This window comes from Sinocyclocheilus grahami, unplaced genomic scaffold, assembly GCF_001515645.1.
Source record: "Sinocyclocheilus grahami isolate Dianchi unplaced genomic scaffold, SAMN03320097.WGS_v1.1 scaffold609.1, whole genome shotgun sequence".
Classification (NCBI taxonomy): Eukaryota; Metazoa; Chordata; class Actinopteri; order Cypriniformes; family Cyprinidae; genus Sinocyclocheilus; species Sinocyclocheilus grahami.
In genome coordinates, this window is record NW_015505788.1 from 688,633 (window position 1) to 694,803 (window position 6,171).

The following is a 6,171-nucleotide window of genomic DNA, read 5'->3' on the forward strand; positions in this document are numbered from 1 at the left end:
ACATTTGGGCGGCATTATGCTAATATTTCCACATAGTGAGGTAGATATGTGGGGGCGTGTTAGAATGAGCCATTTTAGGGGGGTGTGGCAGAGTCTTAACTTTGATAAAGAATATCTCTTTGGTTTTGAGACTTTAGTCTTTGCAACTTCAGGGATCTTATCTATGCACAATCAGCTTGTAACACTCCAAAGAGAAAGGAAAACTTGAAATCGCATCATATGACCCCTTTAATGTAACCTTCTCCCTTTAAACACTTCAGTCAGTTCAAGAATAATTTATGCAATTTTATATTATTTATTTGAAATAATTAAAAGAGCAGTTTCATGTCTATCCTTGTATTGTTCAACTGGTCGAGGTTTATATGAGATTTAAAAAGTAGTAATGATTAGTGATTAATCTAATTACACTGTAGATGATGTAATTAGTAGCTAGCTTTTTACAGTAACTTACCCAACACTGTATATAGTCCTCTAAATGATAAATTTAAAATATTAGTAAATACTATATGTAACACTGCATGACACATTCATTCTCATTTTCTAAACCTCATGATTTCTCTTTATTTTTCACACTCTGACAGTCTATTCATAAGCAATCTGGAATAAATGAATTGGCCATTATCACATCAATGGCAGATTGGTCCACTAAAAAAAAAAAAAAAAAACTCAAATTTCACACTCATACAAATGTTCTTTTTCTCTTTCTTAAGTGAAACCCTGAGGCCGTGGGTCAGTCTCACTCCAGCTGTCCTGACAGACCCAGACTCCTTCCACTCTCTCTTTCTCTCCGTTCCCATAATTCCTTTCACACTATCACAGGAGGAACCGCACATAGCAGAGGCATCATAAACCCCAGTCAGCCGCTGACCTCTGACAATTTATGCCCTTTTATTTAAGCTGGACGGAGAAGGGGGCTTGACTCTTTCCTCAGGTCTTAAACCTCAAACGTCCCACTGTTCTCACCTGATACACTTCCATAAAGCTGCAGATAAAACTGCCAGGGTGAAAAAAGACCATCTGGTTTTTATTTTTTATTTATGCAATTTTATATTATTTATTTGAAATAATTAAAAGAGCAGTTTCATGTCTATCCTTGTATTGTTCAACTGGTCGAGGTTTATATGAGATTTAAAAAGAAGTAACCTGATGCACTTCCATAAAGCTGCAGATAAAACTGCCAGGGTGAAAAAAGACCATCTGGTTTTTATTTTTTTAGCATGAGCTTCAGAACATCCAAATTAATTACAATAATTCATACCTAATACATTCTGCATTGTCATACAGAGTGATGATTTCTAAACCACAAAAAGGCCACACTTGCTTTTAATAGTGCAGCATCCTCAAACACCATGAAGTCAAAACACCATGTGCTGTCATTTATGGGGTCATTGAGTGCCAAAATCCTTTACTTTCCACTTTCCAAAAATACTGCACATTTTCCTCATATAAAAGCATGTGTTGTATCAATAATAAAGGCTTCTTTCCAAAATCAGGCAACTACTTTTTAAATCCCTATGAGTAACTGATTCGAAACACTCTACATAATTCTCAACAAAAACTCAACAATGCAAACTAAAGTGAGAGTCTTTGGTCTATAATGATTTCTCCAGTGAAAAAGTCATGTCGGCTGAATCAGGAGAGAAATATGCACAGATTAAGCACTGTTTACAAGTCAAAACAGTTGGTGGATTTTGATGTGATGGACAACAGGGGATGGATTTATTTTGCATGCGTAGTACGTGTTAGGTATGTAGACATGCGCAGTACATGTTGATTTTAAAGGCAAGCGCAAACAAACATACACAACAATGGCGGAGTACATGGTACTGTTGTTGCTGCTTGAAAGTTTGCTAACACTTCTTCAGCAAAGTGTGGATTTACTTCACCAATATTACAACCAACAGCGGAGACGCATCATAAACATCATATAATCGTCACTTCTCTACGGGTACTGTTTACTAACAAGGTGACAGCGCCAACTACTGGCCTGGCATACGTAATACAGCATTTATGGCCGTTTTGGGCGGATATGTGTAAACGTGAATCATTTTAAAAACACTGTCGTGTATACGTGAAACTTTTTAAAAATACAAGAGAAAAACTTTTCCGTTTTTGACTACACCGTTGTCGCGTAAACGTAGCCTCATTCTGACGCCACCCATTCACTGCAGAGGATCCATTGGTGAGACAGTGATGGAATGCTACATTTCTCCAAACTCATCTACATCTCGACTGGTCTGAGGGTGAGTGCATTTTCAGCAAATTGTAATTTTTGGGTGAACTATTCCTTTAAAATGCTTTCTATGTAGACAGATCACTAGGTGATTTTATTGTCTGTTGAGCAAACCTCTCATCAACAGACCACACAATTTGAAGAATCACTCATATCCGTAACAAACAGTACACTAGAGTTTAACAGAGTTTTGAAAAAAACATTAATAAATCAGTGAGTACGAGCTATAATAATAATAATAATACATTAAAGCCACACATTAAATAGTAATGGTCTATTTATGCACCTGAACCTCAGAAACCACAATACCTGGAGTCTTTCCCTTGAATACATACACACACAGAGCAGCTGCTTCCAACATCTCATTCTCTCCTTTCCACAGGACGATGTCATTTTCATGATGTTCACTCAACGGTTCTTCTATGGCATCGTGAAGCACCTTTATTTTTAAGAGTGTAGATGGAATTGAGACTAAATGGAGAGCAAAAAAGAGCCCATTAATCTCACGTGTCTCCTGTAGTTTCAGAAAATATCTAAATGTCTCATACTTTCCAAGAAATCAAAGTTTGCAATAAAAGACAGAGTTTATCTATATATGAGCGGCATGATAACAGTTGACTCATTTTTAGGATAATTTTTAGGAGACACATTTGAGACAAGGTTGATACTGCAAATAATCAAGAACTTGACTGAATCTCTTCAACAGAACCGTTGAGAAATACAATTTTCCTCTAGGTTCCAATACATATGAAAAGAAATGGAATCTCTTCAATTGTTTCTCAGAGACAGCAATGCGATTAAAAGGAGAGCCAAAGGAGCCTCCTGAGAAATATAACCTATTAATTTCACATGCATTTCAAAGTCTGCAATCTGAATATGAACTTCATGAAAACAGTGACATTTTTAGGAGAAACGAATGAGACAAAGTTGCTATCAAAAAGAAGCAGCTCAACCTCCTGAGCTATAAAAGAGAAACATCTGAGCAATAGAATTTCTTCTATGGGTTAAGTGAATGCAAAGAAAAAAAAAAAAAAAGCACTGCATCCATAAGAAGAAAAACCAAGTGAAAGTACAAATCAGATGAAGTGGATAAAGATACCTGTGGTGATGAATGGAGCTTCCAGCGCCCCCCTGCAGCCGAGCAAATCAAACAACAGCGACGAGGTGAGGATGTCCAGCGTTCCAGACCTCCAGCTTCCGTCTGTTTGCGTCTCTCCACGTGCTGGAAGATCTGAGAGCGTCAGTGATCTATGCCACACGCCCGTCTGCCGAGCCTCTGGGGTGAAGTGTGTGAGAAGGAGAGAGAGAGGATGAAAGCACTACACCTCTTTAATATGAGAGACTTCAGGCAGAGCGCTGTGAATTACAAGGACTGCCCTTAAATAGCCTTTCCACAAACTCATACACATTCTCTCTCTCTCTCTCTCTCTTTCCCCTCCTGTTCATCCCTCCTACTGCTTTGAGGTGTTGAGATGCCTACACACTCTATTACCCATACTCTCTTCTCCCTGGAGTGAGAACATACGCCTATACGTACAAGTTCAAGAGAGTTCCTACAGAGACATAAAAGCAAACAGAATATTTAATAATCCTACAATTTTAATCCAAGTGTGCTAGGAAGATATGCACAGAAACATAAAGAGGATGAACTAAAAAAAGACAGAAAGTGTATGAAAGTGTACCTTTTGAAATAAAAGTGTTCTTTTTTTTTACATAAATTTATATTTTTATTCAGTATGGATGCATTAAATTGGTCAATACTGACAGTAAAGATATAATTTCACAAAAGGTTTCTATTTTAAATTAATGCTGTTCTATTGAACTTTCTATTTATCCCTCAAAGAAAATGTATCACAGTTTCCACAAAACATGAAGCAGCACAACTCTTTTCAAGACTGATAATAAGACATTTAGAGATTAAATAATAAATGTAGTTTTTAGAGCAGCAAATCAAAATATTAGAATGATTTCTGAAGGATCATGTGGCACTGAAAACTGGAAAAATGATGCTGAAAATTCAGTTTATTTAAAAATATATTCAAATAGAAAACAATTATTTTTAATGGTTAAAAATATTTCACAATATTACTGTTTTTTTTTATTTTTTGTTATATAAATGCAGCCTAGGTGCATTTGTCAACATTTCTTTCTCATTGAACATCCTGTTCACTCAGAAATATACATTACAGAAGTAAAAATGTTTGCAAATAAAAATACAAAAATCTGTAAAAAATATTATTTAAAAAATAAATTGATATTTTATTCAGTACAGATGTGATAAATTGTTCAGAAGTGACAGTAAAAACATATAGAATGTCACAAAAGATTTATATTTCAAATAAATGCTGTCCTTTTAAGCTTAATTCATCAAAGAATCCTGAAAAAATTTAATGTATCACAGTTTCCACAAAAAAATATGCAGCAGTACAACTTTTTTTTCAACATAATGTTAAGAAATGTTTCTTGAGCAGCAAATCAGCATATTATTATGATTTCTGAAGGATCATGTGACACTGAAGACTGGAGGAATGATGCTGAAAATTCAGCTTTGATCACAGGAATAAATTAAGTTTTAAAATAAATTCACACAGAAATCAGTTATTTTGTATTGAAATAATATTTCACAATATTCCTGATTTTTATTTTTTTTTGGCAGTTTCTTAGATCAAATAAATACAGCATCGGTGAGCAGAAGAGTCTTTTAAAAACATTTTCAAAGATCTTACCAACCCCAAATGTTTGTGTCTACGACCATTATGATCTACTGAGTTCCTATGGATAAAATCAACTGACCCTAGATTTAAAAAAAAAAAAAACCCTACTAGCCAGATATGTTTCATTTGATGCCCATGCGTGACAAAAAATGTCTTTCCCATACCATAGCAGATACTGAAACAGTCAAGAAGCATGAAGATGCAAACCAGATCTTGGGACCAGAAGCAAGAGACATTTTCTGAGCTCAGTTACATCAAGATGCACACAACACATGCAGAAACGAGCATTTAAAAAAAGCTTTAGAAAGTTCTAGCAGGTTGGAAAATGACTGACAAAGACATTTTATGGATAATTTACTCACATCTTCAGTTGTCTATTATTTATCTGAACAGATGCCACTGCAGATGACATTATAACTGACATATAACATCAACAAGCACTACTTTCTGATCAATCAGCCACCTGTTTGCGAATTATCACGTCAACTGCTCTCCATTTCACCATTAGAGAGTTTTTCCAGGTTGCTTAAATTACAAACAGTTTGAAATCCAGCCAAAGGGCAATAAACTACTGTGCTATTTCTTCAGAAAGTGTGCCGAACTCGCACATGTAGCTTGAAATCTTTCCTCATTCAGAGATGCACAGAGGGTCAACTTCGTGACGAGTTCTGTAGCAGATTTTTCTTATCTATATGGTTCAGCTTTTATGTTAACTGCATTCAAGACTCAATCTAAATGCAAGCTGATATTTTAATGTGTTAATCCCAGTCAAACTCATATGGCACCGCAGTGAAGAGTTTTGCCTTAAATCTTTAACATCACTGTTTGTGCCTTTCCACAAATAGGGCTTGAAACTCAACATTAAATTTATAACACATCATCTATAGAAAAAAAATATATATATTATTTTTATTATCTAATCTGATGATGATAAGTTCAAAAACATCAATAAAACCTTTCCATCATGTACATTTTTTTCACAAAATAAGAATGAAATTTAATAAGATTATATGTATCAGCTTTAATGCACTTATCAGAACAAAAAAGCAGTCAAATGTCAAAAAATTTGGTTTTAATGACAAAAAGTATTCAAAATGTATAATTTAACTTGCAAAGGAGTGCAAACATATGTGAAAATAGCCCATTTAATAATTTTTTTTTATTTTATATATATATATATATATATATATATATATATATATATATACACAATTTTACAAAATA

General features: G+C 34.6%; 1 protein-coding gene across 1 annotated transcript in view; it reads right to left on the bottom strand.

The window, feature by feature from the left end:
- LOC107557573 (tenascin-like) overlaps positions 1-3,547 on the bottom strand; it is an 82,442-nt gene extending 78,895 nt beyond the window's left edge. The window contains exon 1 of the mRNA XM_016241047.1: positions 3,333-3,547. The gene's annotated coding sequence lies outside the window, so the exon portion shown is untranslated. The remainder of the gene's footprint in view (positions 1-3,332) is intronic.
- Positions 3,548-6,171: the final 2,624 nt, after the last annotated feature.